This window comes from Durio zibethinus, chromosome 22 (assembly GCF_047325235.1).
Source record: "Durio zibethinus cultivar Kanyao isolate XHJ-2024 chromosome 22, ASM4732523v1, whole genome shotgun sequence".
In the NCBI taxonomy this organism is placed as follows: domain Eukaryota; kingdom Viridiplantae; phylum Streptophyta; class Magnoliopsida; order Malvales; family Malvaceae; genus Durio; species Durio zibethinus.
In genome coordinates, this window is record NC_143183.1 from 5306275 (window position 1) to 5321787 (window position 15513).

General features: G+C 31.1%; 1 pseudogene across 1 annotated transcript; it reads right to left on the reverse strand.

Annotated features, from left to right (window-relative positions):
* Positions 1-1510: 1510 nt before the first annotated feature.
* Positions 1511-4624, reverse strand: LOC111307054 (phloretin 4'-O-glucosyltransferase pseudogene; annotated as a pseudogene). Its single transcript, XR_016331985.1, has 2 exons — positions 3906-4624; positions 1511-3163 (listed from the first exon to the last, which is right to left on the reverse strand). The product of XR_016331985.1 is annotated as a phloretin 4'-O-glucosyltransferase pseudogene (transcript).
* Between the last annotated feature and the right edge of the window lie 10889 nt (positions 4625-15513).

Consider the following 15513-nt stretch of genomic DNA (forward strand, 5'->3'; position numbering starts at 1 on the left):
TCAAATGTTAGGGAGAGAAAGCCTGCTTGAAGAATACAAAAAGGCAACTTCTTGGTCAAAATATTTGGTTTTCTAAGTGTTGAAATAAAGGAAAAAAGACAAGATGAATGGAATGTTGACATGACATTTATTTGATTTAGAGTACTCTAATAAAAGGAAATAAGTTTAAAATTACAATTATTAAAAAATAAATATTTTAAATAATTCTTGTGTGGGAAAAAATTTGATAGATTTTTATTTTTTATATGTAATGAAATTTATTAAAATAATATTATTACACATTTATTAAATATTGAATTTTTTTATCTTATATTCATATTAAATTCCTTCAATTTGTTACTGATTAATTTTAAATTAAATGTTTAATAAATTTTTATGAAAATGTAAAATATTGATTAATAACGTATGCATAGTGTAATTGTAGAGAGATAACGACATGCAACAACCTCTTGATTGTTTTTCAGTAGCTTATTCACAGTTTCAAGTGATAAGCACCGACTGGTAGTTACAAGTAAATTTCAAACTACAAATACAAACCCATCAAATTAATGATTAATTTAGCATTGAAGTTGAAATTTATTTTTGTGTTAAAAAATGGCTTTTATTTCAATTTTAATGTTAAATTATTTTTAAAAAATAACTTTATAATTTAAAATTTTGATTTGAAAACCCAAACAAAGTAGAGAGATAATAACATACAACAACCTACCTCTTGACTGTTTTTTAGTAGCTTATTCACAGTTTCAAGAGGTAAAGCACAGACTGGCAGTTGCAAATACATTTCAAACTAAAAATGCGAATCCATCAAATTAAACTAGCTTAGCATTGAAGTTGAAAATTTTTTTTTATCAAAAACTACCTTTTAATTCAATATTAATTCTAAATTATAAAAAAAAAAAATTGGCTTTTCAATTTAAAATTTTCATTTGAAAATCCAAACAGAAAGTTGGCACTTTAATATTCAACGCAATTTTTGTGAGGAAAATAACTATATTAACTTCATAACGCTCGTAAGTTCTTTATTCCTTATGAAAATAAAATACTAACTAATAAAGCATGCAAACCCTGCATCTCTTCAGCTTCGTAACTAGTGGCAAGATAGTTTTAAAAGAAAGCATAAAGGCTTGTTTTTAAAATATTAAAATTTGTATATTAATATTATATTTTACATGAAAATTTATGTTATAATTTATTCGTATATTCATATTATATTTTATATAAAAATTATATATCATAATTTATATTAACATAAAAACATAAAATATATTTTTTAATTTTATTAAATTCATATAATTATTATTAAAATTTAAAGTTTTGTCAACACAAAATGTAAAGTATATATTTTTTTTAATTTTATTAAATTCATATATAATTATTACTAAAATTTAAAATTATATCATTTTATATTTTTTATTTACATCGTATTTTTGTGTTGTATTTATATTGTGTGTTTTAGATTGCTAAGCTTTAAACCATAAAAAGTAAATTATGTATAGTGCAATTGTTGAGATAATGATATACAACCTCTTAAGTAGTAGCTTATTCACAATTTTCAAGTGGTAAACACAGACAGGTAGTTGCAAATACGTTTCAAACTACAAATGCGAACTCACCATATTAAATTGTTCGTCAAATTTCTTAAGCTAATATACTATGGAAAACAATCTGCTAATTTGATTAGTAGATTTTTCCAAGCTCATGTACCAAAGCCTTAAGGTTCTTGATTGAATACCCATCTTCATTTGTAGCTTCCATCGCCAAACATTTCCATTTCTTGCTATTCTTTCTAATCTCTTCTCCTTTCTCTCCATTTTCCATCATCAATTCCAAGCACCTTTTAATCTCATGCCCTGCAACAATTCCTTCCTCATTCCTATTCACCCTTACCCCAATCTTCCACAAGTCCTCCACAAGCTGAGTTAGTCCCTTGATCTGTCAACTGCGGGAGTGACATCATTGGCACCCCGGAAACCAAGCTTTCGAAGGTCGAATTCTATCCGCAATGAGTCACAAAACACCTATTGATGTATGAGAAAGAACCTCAACTTGTGAACACCATGGTATCTATCATCCCTTTGCTTTTTCAATTCTTCAATACAATTAAGTCTCTCTTCTTGTTTCACTCCTCCACTTTCTCTTATCACCCACAAGAAAGGACAGCCATTACCTAATAATCCCTTTGCTATCTCCTCCATTTGTTGTTTTCTCAACATAGAAATGCTTCCAAACGATACATAAATGAGTTTTTCGGCTTTGAGTCCAGCCACTCCATATGGTACTCATTTGTGCCATTCAAAAGATCACCTCCAAAATTAGTATCCAAGGGATCATTTCCATCCAAGAAACCAGATGGCATCAAGGGCCCGATGCCAACCAATTTGTACTGATCAATGGCTTTAAAAGCCTCGTGTTCCAAAGCATCAATGGTGTTGACTAGAACTTTTGACTTCGGTTCCTCATCAACGATCTCTAGATGATGGTAAGGCACAATCGTATTCATTGAAAGGGAGGAACAAGGAGGGCATGTCACGGCTAGCAAGGGGTGGCAATCCTGGCAATTCAACAACAAACGAAGGGCAATGAACATTTTTCCTCATGATATCATTAATCTTTGAAGTAATGATAATAGATGACAAAAACGCTAGCAGGTTGATTCCAAAATAACGTTTGAGGGGATCTGAAATTCATGAGCCACCACTGCCACCCAAGGCATCATGATACCATACACAATATGAGTGAACCGTGTGCCTTCATCAATGCTAGCACCAATGAATTCTCTCAAAGTCTCAGTACCCTTACGCCTGAATTCTAATATATAACGGTCAATATCATCACCGGGCTTCAGCCCGTCATCGTAACCATTGGAGTAGGCAGCGATGTATGTTAAACCCTGAGGAGGGGATGTTATTTTCATGCGGCGGATGGCAAAGATGCCAGTTGCAAAGGTGTCACGAACGCCTTGACGTATTAGGCGCTTGGCGAATTGGAGGGAAGGGTTATATGACCTTGGCCAGGGAATGTTAGAAGGAGGACGTGAGGCTGAGCCATAAAAGTGGCGCATGTGAGAAACTGAGATGAGGCTTGCAGTTCTTCTATCTGAATTTCTTGATTCAGACAACGTAGGAATGATCTCTGGCAACCCAATCCCTATGCAATTTGCAAACTACAAAATAAATAAGAAAAGAAAACATCATAAAAATAAACTGAAGATTGTGAGCAAGGAGGGTGCAACAATTTTACAAGAATCTTGGAAAAGCAATTTTACAAGAACTTAAAGAGTCCAAATTCCATAGCCAAACAAAGCAGACAGAGGATTCCTTGAGAAAGTTGGAAAAGCAATGAAGATAAAAATTCAGGAAATGCCAGGGATACAAGAATTTCTGTAAATACTACAATTTTCCTGCCATATACAACCGTATCCACAAGGTCAATCATTGAGAATTTCTATGAAATTGACAGAGGAAGTAGACATTGGAGCCATTCCTCAAGCATTAACTCAATTTTATCAATATGAATAGGCTAAACTCACTTAGTGGACTCACCATTTGTCAAGAAAAAGTAAGAACCTTCAACTCACTTGTGAAAAAGAAGTAGCAATTTTATGTCTAATGCAAAATCCATTAAATAAAATCCAACTTACCAACCATTTTTCATTTTTTTTCTATTCATTTACTTCCATTTCCATGCAGCCAAAAAACTTTACGACAGAATTAACAAAATCATTAGTTCTAGAATCATTGTAGAATCTATTCAAAGCCGTGAGGAGAGCCTCAAATGCTATTTCAAAAGAATTCCTATAATAAAATAAGCAATTAACCTCCATTTTTGTCCTGTAATTCAGTAAAAGAAAAAAAATTGCTGATCCATTTCAAGACTCAAAAGTCTATCATAACAACGAAGCTTACCTAAAATCGAAGCTCAAACCCAGTAACATGTTTCAGGGAGAGAGCAAAAACCACTTCAAATCACACTAAGAGTAGTCAAAAACCAGTGTCTTGTTGAGTGAGAAGAACTGGAAAAACCGTAGTCAAAGAGGTAAGTAAAAGATATCAAAACCCAGATCAGATATGTCGTAGCTTCATAGCAAACATCAATATGGGATAAAAATTCAGATTTATCTATACTAAACTGCTGGCTTTGGGTACAGTAACATTAAAGGAGGAAGAAAAGGGAAGCGGATTTGGCAGTGATGAGAAGAAAATGGGTTAAAGGAAAAATGAAGAACAAAAGCAAATGGAAATTAAACAAAAGAAAAGGACCGATCGAAGTTGAAAGTGATGTTCATGTGGTAAAAAATGAAAGGAGTAGAAATTGATTAAAGGTGAGAAGTTGATTGAAAATTTGGAACGACACTCGGGAGGGGACTTTAGGTTCATGCGGCAGATGGCGGAGACGGCCAGGGAGGATGCACAGCTTGGGAAGTGGGGACAGCTGCCCCGGATCTCATTCCCCTTAAAAATATATTATAAAAATGCTAAAAACTTTTTATTTTTTATACTGCCCCGTTGAAAATAAAAAATAAAATATATGGTGCAAATAAAAGTTAAAAGTTGTATTAATTAGAAGTAAATTCAAAAAAAAATCAAGTAAATGAAATGGTTGTCTAAAATTTGTCAATTTTATTTTACCCACCCCACTTGTAGCTTTCACTTTTTCAACTTAAGAAGACAAAACAATTTTATTAATAGAGAGAAGAAAACTAAAGAAGTAAAAAGAAAAAAAAAAGCCATTAAATTGAAAAAACAAATAAAAAGTTAATTATTTTTTTTCTTTCAACCAAATATTAAAGTTAAGTAATTTTTTTCTATTTTTATAATTTATCAATCAATCAATGTGATTGAGTACTTATTTACTATTTCAAGTTTGTTATATTAATGAAATAATTTGATCATGTCATTGATAGCATGTATATTTTTTCATCATGTTTGAGTTTTTTGTGTTTTCATTTTTTTTTAGTTATTACTCATTTGGCTAAATTAACTTTAAGTTTGGCAAAAATTAATTTTTATATGGAGATTATAAAACTAGTTAGAAGTTCTATCCAATGTTTTACAAAAGCAATATGTTTATAAAATGTGAATTGCTTTTCTACTCATATATTTCAAAAATAAGGTAGGTTGATCTTATCATGCATAATTGTATTTTGAATGTCCTCTTACTTTTTATAAATTACATAAACTAAACTATTTAATTGACTTAGTTATGAAGAAATATCTTATTAAGAAAAAGTCAATTTTTGAAAGATCATTTAGAATCGATATTAGTGGCACACAACATTTTATAAAGCAAGTTCATGTTAAATTAAACTTAGATAATCTTACTTCAGATCCTAAGTTAGAAAAAAATTTTGGACTATAACGCTAATGATTGAGTCAAGGTTTAAATAGCTTATTTACAAAAAAAGTCCATATCAACTTTATGAACATAATTTTCTCCAAAGAAAAATTGAAATGGCATTACGTCATTTTTTTCCTATATGGTTCAAAGATTATATTAATTGGTTAGAATATAATATAAAGCAGAATGTCAATTTTTGTTTATGTTGTTATCTTTATAGATCGGATATTGGATAGTAAGTAGGTGATAATTATTTTATTTCAGATGAATTTTCAAATTAAAAAAAGAAAGAAAATTTTGATATTCATATTGAAGTTCCTAATAATACTTACAACAAAACTTGGAAGTGTTGTTAAGATTTCCTAAATTGTAGACATCCCAATCTATCCAAAGTTTTTCTAAGTTTTTCTGTTGACTAAATAAATGATAAATGAAAAAATGAAAAAAAAATAACTCTTACAGGTTGAGTTTGTGCAACACTATGTGTGAGGTGTTTATATTGGATTTAAAGACTAAAATTGAAATTAAAAAGGAGTGAAACTCTGTTCGGGTATAAGGTTCTTTGGATATAAATAGATGATCCCACAGAGATCAAAAGAATGGCCACACAGAAATAGAAACAATAACACAGGAAAGATCAGAGAGAAAAATAAAAATACACGGCACCACTAGTTCCCACCAAGCCAATTTTGTCGCCATCTTCACATTGCCATCCTTCCCATCATTGGCAATCCACACCGAAGCAGCCTAGCCTTAAAATTCAATACTATTTCCATTACCAGTCGAGGCCTTATTCATTTTGAATCCATCATCGGTGACCACTATCGCCAGCAGCACAAACACAGAGGTAAGACCCACCGTCCAATTATGCAGTAACATTCAAACAAGTCATACATGAGAGCTACAGCATTCGAGTAACAGGAAACCAAAAAAGTAATTTTAATTCCTATTCGAGTTACTGGAAATCACACAGTAAACAGAAGTGATTCATCAGCAAATAAAAAAATCCAACGCTACCAACACAGATTCAAGAAAAATAAATATAAGTCAGAAAACCAAAGAGATCAAAAATAGGAAAGGAAAGATGAGGAAACCATAAACCCCCTGGCAGCGACAATGATAGGCGATTGTTGGCGCGACCTCTGGGAGATCTAAACAGTGAAGACAAGGAACTTGACGAGAGAAACAACATACTGAAAGATGGGAAAGGTCGAACGATAAAATGGAACAAAAACGGTAAACAACCGCAACGGTTAGCTTTATATTTGGGGCATTTGAGGTGGATTTTCAAAAAAAAAATGAGCCCATATTCGAGACGAGAAAGGCAAGAAAGAGCAACAGTGAAAATTTTAGCTTGACTGACCACTGGACGGTGGCAAAGTACGGCGATCAACGGTAAAACTGTGACCGACTGTGACGACCGAAAATCGTGCATAAGAGAAAAAGTTTAATGAGAATGTATAGAAAGAAGCTGTGCTAAAAAAATAAAAGAAGCAGTAAAATATTAAGTTTTATAATAGTGTGAAACGCTGCGTTTCAACTAAGTGAAAGGGACCCACGCCTCAACTAGTATTTGGACCCAAAACCCGTGCCTGAAACCCAACCCACTTCCAGGTTCCTAGGCTTTAGCCAAACCGAGCTACCAACCAGCTGAGCTGCGCCCCTAGAGCATTCCTTTTGAGTCTGCAGCCAAGCCACATCCAACCTCAGCCAAGCCGAGTCGATTTTTTTTATTTTTTTAGGTATTTTCTTTCCATTTTTATTTTATTTTATTTTTTAGTTTATTTATTTCTTTTTATTTTTCAAATAGCTTGCATGTTTGGATTTTAAGAAAAGTTAGAACGAATAAATAAAATAAGAGATAAGTAAATTTTTGGGAATAAATAGTAATTATCCAATTATGAAATTTATAAAAATTTTAAATGGTAAATTTTTATAAAATTCTTAGATGAAAAATTTTGTCTAAATTTATCCCAAATTGTGGAATAATTTAGATAAAGTTTTAATAACAATATTTATTTTCAAACAAAAAAAAATAAAATTTTTAGTTGAAAATATTTGATAATTATCCAAAGATGAGATTCTTAAAATTTTCAAATGGTAAATTTTTAAAAAATCTCTAGGTGAGAAATTTTCTTTAAATTTGTCCCAAATTGTGGAATAATTTAAATGAAATTTTAATAAAAATAATTGTCATATTATTTTCTTTCCAAAAAAAAAGAGAGAATTTCTAAATAGGCTCAAATGGTGAAAAATTTTAAAATTCCCCCAAAAAAAGAAAATATTTCTAAATTGACCCAAATGATGAAAAAAAAATAAAAAATGAATAAAATGAATTTCTAAATAGGCCTAAATGGTGGAGAATTTAAAAATTCAAAAAGAAAAAATATTTTTAGTTTGGCCCAAATGGTGGAATAATTAGATATATTTTTGTCAAAAACAAAAATAATAAATGAACTTTTTTTCGATAACGAAACCTCTTTAATGAATCAAATGGGATTCTTGACTACTCTTGAGGTAAAATATTTTTTAAGAATTCTATCAAATTGATGGAAAAATCTTATGAATTATTTTCAATATTTAACATAAAATTTGAAACCATTAGACTCAAGACCTTAGGATAAATTTAAAATAAAATGGTACCATCCTTCGGATAGGTATATGGGGTGCTATAATCTTTTTCATATGTAACTGAACTCTCAAATCACGTTCTAATTAGTAGACCCGATTCTATTCTTTTAGGGACCTTTAGTCAAGCTTAAGAGTTCACTAAAAGGATAGATTCTTTAGGTGGTCAATTACACCTAAATAAAAAAATTTGATGGTGACTCCATCCATTTTGTTAAGTCTAGCTATAGATTTTTGGATCTATATGTTATGATAGTTTGACGACTACACTGGGGATGCCATAGAGAGTCAAGCCATAATTTGTGAATTTATCCTATTCTTTGGTCTAATGGTTTTAATTTGTAATGATTTGTGTTATCTATTTACTAACATTTTTGTTTTCTTTTATTTTTAGGGCATGAAACTTATATATTCCTTCACACACACTATTACATGCATTTGCATTACATGAGTTCTATACTCGAGTTTCATCCCTCTTAGGAGGGAGTAAAGTACCTACATTCTTGTGAGATGATAATCTCTGTAATGGCTAGCGAAATACTCTCACTTAAATTGAATCATTTTCGTTGGTAGCCTACGATGAGTGAGGATTGGATTATCTTACTAGTATGTGATAAACGATGATGTAAGGAACAATTTAAGAACCTTTAGTGGTCAAAATCACTTAACCCTGCATATAGTTCACCCCTAAGAGGCCAGCCCTAAGATAGAGCCCTTCCTACCCAGTGATAGATGTAATCCGAAGATAGGACATAAGAAGCAACAATTGGTGTGATATATTGACTTACTAACCATTTTGATTGTTTGACTTCGTGCATTTGCATATCATGCATCATTTTTATTGTCATATTTAACATTGTACATCTGCATCATTTTCACATTAGATTTCATTCATGAAAATACACATTCCATTTATACATCAACATATCATGTATAAAACATATCATTGCTAATGACACAATTATGGTACTCAAGGTTCAAGGATAGCTCCACCAAATAAGAACCCAATTCACCAATACAACATAAGGGCTCAAACCAGACAGATGGAATAAAAAAATTTCAACCAACTCAAGAGAATAGAAAAAACCCAAAAAAAGCTAGAAAGGGAGTTGAATAAGATTCTATAAGCTTTGAATAAGTTAAACAAGAAGAAGGGAATAAAAAAGAATACTAGCCAGTATGACAAATTATCATAAGAGGTGGATGACCCATTGTATATTATTGGTTTTAGATCACAACAAGCTCAGTCCACATAAGATCCATCACCATAATAGTTCACATATCTTGTAAGGTATACATATTGTGGAATGCCATCAATTTTAAATCCACCACAGTATTAGATCTATATAAATCTTGTCTTTACTGAGAATGTAGTAAAATCAATATCAGTCCCTAATGGATGATCCAGAAGTGAAAAAAAATTAAAGCCCAAGGAAAAGAAGACTTTAAAAGCCTCAAAAGCTAAACAGAAAGTAAACTTGTTAGAGGAAAAACTATGAGCAGTGGAGGAAATTGATTTTTATGGTTCAGTGGATGTTGTTGGACTCTGTTTAGTTTCAGATATAGTTATTCCTTTGAAGTTTAAAGTGTTAGAGTTCGAGAAGTATGATGGTATCAAATGTTTGAAGACCCATATCACCATGTACTGTTAAAAAATAACTGCTCGTACTCATAATAAAAAGTTATTAATGCATGTATTTCAAGATAGCCTCACTAGTTCTACTGCTAGGTGGTATGTCTAATTAGATAGAACTCACATTCGATCCTAGAGTGATATAATCCATGACTTCATTAGTCAGTATCAACATATCATAGACTTACCCTCAGATCGTCTTTCTTTACAAAATATAAAAAAGAAGGCAACTGAGTCATTTAAAGAATATGCCCAAAGGTGGAGGGATATTACTTCTCAAGTGTAACCTTCTCTGACTGAGAAAGAGACCACAGTATTGTTTGTTAACACTTTAAAATCTCTCTATTATGAAAAGATAATAGGGAATACAATAAAAAATTTTACCAATATGGTAATCTTAGACGAAATCATTAAGAATGCCGTTAAAAATGTCAAGTTAAAATAAGGAAAAACTAAAAAGGTGTCAGAAAAAAAAGACGTTGAAATCCAAGCTGTGAACTTTAATGGGTAATAATACAGAAGCTATACTTCATATCCACTGCCAGTTCATCTTATTTATTATCCCACGGTTAATGGCATTGCATAAGTCCCTTACCAACCATATCTACAATTAGCTTAGCTCCCAACTTACTAATCAGTCTTTTAAGTACCTGCATCAGCTGCAAAGCTTAATAATCAAGTAAGTGATTTAAAGAGATCTTGGGATAACTAAGAAAGAGCATAAATTGACCATATCCCCATGACGTATACTGAGTTATTTCTAGAACTAATCAAGAATAACTTGGTATCTCTACTTATTCTAGAACCATTGAAGTCACCTTATCCAAAATGGTATGATGTTAATGTGACATGCGATTATCATAATGGAAATGTGGATCATTCTATTGAAACCTTCCTTACTTTCAAACATAAAGTATAAAGTTTGATCCGAAAAGGCTTAGTGAACTTCGACGAATCGGGCAGTCAAAATGTCAATAAAAATCTTTCACCTGATTGCATAGGTGCATAATTTTGAAAAAGATGTTAAGGCTGGCTAAAAGCTACTTGTCATTTTAGGATTTCTTTCATAGTAATATTAGGAATTCTTTCATGCAATAAGATTTCATTTGTTATCCTTTCAATAAAAAACAAGTTGATGCATTTTATTACATTTTCTCTTTGATCCAAGTCATTGTTCCATGCTTTGCTATTTGCCACATCTTTTTTTTTCCATTTTTAAATTTCAAATGAAGAATGTTTAGACAATGATAATAATAATTTCAGGATTTAATTTTGAGAACTCATTCGCATTGATCTATGAAGACTACTTGAGTAAAAAAAGTAAGCTTATGTGAAATAAATATATCTTGAAAATATACAGTCATTTATAAAGATTCATAAGCTTATTTTTGTTCAATAGATGAAGTTCAAGGAAAGCATTCACATTTGAGATGAAAAATTATCATCTTTCTTTTACCATCTGAAAAAACATTCATTGCTACCCCTTTGAGCCTATTATAATTCTTTTTTTCTAAAAAACCCCTCAAAACAAGGATCACTCTCTATACTAAGGGGTAATTTTTGAAAAAAAAGAGCCCAAAGATCACAAAAGAGTCTCAAATAGAAAGAAAAAAAAGTAAAAAAAAAAAGGAAAAAAAATGAATGCCATACATTATTTGAGGCAAAGTAATGAGAATCTTTTTGTGAGGAATGAGAGGGATGAAAATGCAAAAGTAGTGAAATGATGGAAAATGAGGTAAAATGCTAAGTTGCATCAAATGATGAAAATGATCCTTTGGTTTTGAATCCTTTATACATATATTTTGAGCCTATTTTATCAATTTCTTTCACGACCCCTCACTATAGCCTATATTACAACTTTTAAAAGTTTATTTAGATCAACTGTGAATGTTCGAATTAAATGATCATATGTTGGGCTAAGGCATGCTCGTAATAAAATAATAGAATCGTGTTACATTGCTCTAGATATTGAAATATGATAGATACCACTAATGGATGGGAAAATATGAAAAAAGGAAAAAAAATGAAAGGATGAAAAAAATCAAAAGAAGAGAAAGGAAGACTCAAATTAAAAATTCGAAAGGGTAATTTAGGTAAAAAATCTCTAAATTGAGAGTTGGATAAACAGTTTTCATGTATGGAAGGTCAAAGATATTTAAAGATCCTTCAAAGTTAGGGCAACGTTCAATAAGCTCAATGTAATTTTGAAAAGTCAATAGAATGAGTTTTTGAAAAAAAAATTATGGATTAATGTTAAGAATTATTTCAGTATTCATTATTTAGATATTACCTCATTTGTTCAATACCATTCCCAACGTCATGCTTTGAATTTGCTCATTTACCCAATTATTTTTGTACCAAACCTACTTCTTATTGATTGCTTTTCTCCCAATGCACCTTGTGCTTTTTTATTCTCACATCCCTAGAATAAATCGAGGAAATGTATAATTGCATTGTGTTTGTCAAGAATTAAAATGATAATGAATGAATGAATATGTGATTAAAAGATTCTTGCATTCTTTTGAAAAAAAATCCATAATGATAGGAGGCAAAAAAAATGAATGAAGATATGTTTGAAACCTAAAAAGATAACACATGTATGGTGATGGATTGGTCAACATAATTTGTGATATGTGATCAAATGATAGAAATAATATGGATCAGTGGATGAAATTCATTCTGGAATAGCTAGTGCTGAGAAGCCTGTGAATGGTGATCAAGTCATGAACATAATGTAGATCAATTGATAGAATTTATTCTGAGATTGCTAATGTTAAGGAACTTGTGATTAAATAATATGGATCAATGGATGAAATTTATTCTGAAATCGCTAATGCTAAAAAAACTATGAATTATAATCAAGTATCAATTAACGAAACTTGTTTTAAATAGTTAGTGCTGAGAACTTAAAAAAAAGGATGAGAGATGGTGGAGTCTTGAGAACCATATTATCATAATTAATTAGAATTTCATGACATGAACATCCGCATTATATGCATTACATTTGCATTATTGCTTGGTGAAACTTTGGTTTGGCTATGCATTTGCATTATGTAGTAAACATTTGAATCATGGTTGAAAATATAGTATTGTGAGGATCTAAATTGTTGCATTTGCATCATTAAGAAAGCATTGCATCATTGATCATGACATTCATTACATATAAAATTTTGATAAAAGTTTAAAAATCATCTGAAAAAAATTTTGAATATTTGATAAAGTCTTGAATCCTCAAATAAGAATCTTTGAGCCTTAAATGAGAATCTTTAAGATGTTTTCAAATGAAAATCTTTAAGGCATTTTCAAATTAGAATCTTTGAGTCTTAAATAAGAATCTTTAAGATATTTTTAAATGAGAACCTTTGAGTCTTAAATGAAAATCTTTAAAACATCTTCAAATTAGAATCTTTGACATTTTCAAATGAGAATCTTTAAGACATTTTCAAATGAGAATATTTGAGTCATAAATGAGAATCTTTAAGATATTTTCAAATGAGAATCTTTGAGTTTAGAATTTCAAATGAGAATCTTTGAGGTGTGAAACCCAAAATTTGTCAAATGTGAATCTTCGAACTCAAATTAGAATCTTTGAATTTCAAATGAAAATCTTTGAGATGTGAAACCCTAAAGCTCGTCGGATGTAAATCTTTGAACTATAATGAAAAGTTTTAAACTTTTGGATGTGAATCTCCAAAATTTAAATGAAAAGCTTTGAACTCAACTTTTGGATGCGAATATCTAAACTTTTGAGTGAGAACCTTTGAACTTAGATGTAAAACTCTAAGATTTCTTGAATGTAAAATTTTTTGACTCAAATGAGAAGCTTTGAACTTTTGGATGTGAATATCCAAAATTCAAATAAGAATCTTTAAATGTTGGATGCCAATCTTGCATTTTACAAATGCGAATCTTGAGATCTTGCAAATTTGAATCCTTATGAAACTGAAATTTTAAGAATCAAATTTTAGTGAATTCTTGCAAGTTAAGAGGTTTTTGTGAATCTGAACCTTTGATTTTTAAACTAAAATTGTGAATCTTTAAGTTCCCATTACAAATTTTATTAGATCTTATCCATGACTCCTTTAGACATGATCGTCAATGATCCTTCTATTTTTTCAAAGTTATGGTGCCTTTATTTAGACGAGCATTTTATTTTTCAAAGTTGTGGTGCTTCTATTTAGATGAGCATTTTAGTTTTCAAAGTTGTGATGCCTCTGTTTAGAGGAGCATTTTATTCTTCAAAAGTTATGGCGTCGCTGTTTAGAAGAGCATTGTATTTCTCAAAGTCATTAAACCCCTGTTTAGAAGAACTTTGTTTACTTTTTCAAAAAAAAAAGTTGTGTTGAATTGATTGGGTTGTCTATGTCTTTGCACAATTCCTGTTTCACAGAAAATATATAAAAAAGGACAGTTATAGACACTCCAATCTGTCTGAAGTTCTACTCAATTTGGTTTCTGTTGATTAAATAAATGATAAATGGAAAAATGGAAAAATGGAAAAAAGAAATTTTGGTAGGTTGAGTTTGTGCAATACTATGTGTGAGGTGTTTAGATTTGATTTAAAGACAGAAATTAAAATTAAAAGGAAGTGGAACTCTGTTCAAGTATAGGGGCCTTTGGATATAAATAGATGCTCCCATAGAGATCAAAAGAATGGCCACACAAAAATAGAAACAACAACACAGGAAAGATCACAGAGAAAAATAAAAATACACAACACCACCAGTTCCCACTAAGACAATTTTGTCGCCATCTCCATATTGCCATCCTTCCCATCGTTAGCAATCCACACCAAAGCAACCTAGCCTTGAAATTCAATATTGTTTCCATTACCAGTCAAGGCCTTATTCATTTTGAACCCATCATCGACGGCCACTATCGCCAACAGCACAAACACAAAGGTAAGACCCACCATCCAATTATGCAATAATATTCAAATAAGTCATACATTGGAGCTACAGCATTTGAGTAACAGGAAACCAAAAAAGTAATTTTAATTCCTATTCGAGTTACTAAAAATCACACAATAAACAAAAATGATTCATCAGTAAATAAAAAAACCCAACACTGCCAACACAGATTTAAGAAGAACAAATGTAAGTTAGAAAACCAAAGAGATCAAAAATAGGAAAAAAAAAAGATAAAGAAACCAGAAACCCCCTGGCAGCAACGGTGACAGGCGATTATTGGCACGACTTCTGGGAGATCTAAACGGTGAAGAAGAGGAACTTGACGAGAAAAACAACATACTAAAAGATGGGGAAAATTAAACGGTGAAAAGGAACAAAAACAATAAACAACTGCAACTATTAGCTTTAAATTTGGGGCATTTGAGGTGGATTTTCAAAAAAAAAAAAAAATGAGCCCATATTTGAGACGAGAAAGGCAAGAATGAGTAACAGTGAAAATTTTAACTTGACCAACCATCAAACAGTGACAAAGTACGATGGTCAATAGCGAAACTGTGACTGGTTACGATGATCAAAAATCGTGTATGAGAAAAAGAGTTTGGGGAAAATGTATAAAAAGAAGCTATGCTAAAAAAATGAAAAAAATAGTAAAATGTTAAGTTTTATAGTAATGTGAAACGCTGCATTTCAACTAAGTGAAAAGGACCCGTACCTCAACCCGTATTTGGATCCAAAACCCGCACCTGAAACCTAACCTGCTTTCAAGTTCCTCGGCTTCAACCGAGTTGAGCTACCAACCAGCTGAGCTGCACCCCTAGAGTATTCCTTTTGAGTCTGCAGCCAAGCCATGTCCAACCTCAGCCAACTCGAGTCGATTTTTTTTCATTTTTTTGGTATTTTCTTTCCATTTTTATCTTCTTTTATTTTTTAGTTTATTTATTTGTTTTTCTTTTTCAAATAGCTTGCATGTTTGGATTTTAGGAAAAGTTAGAAGGAATAAATAAA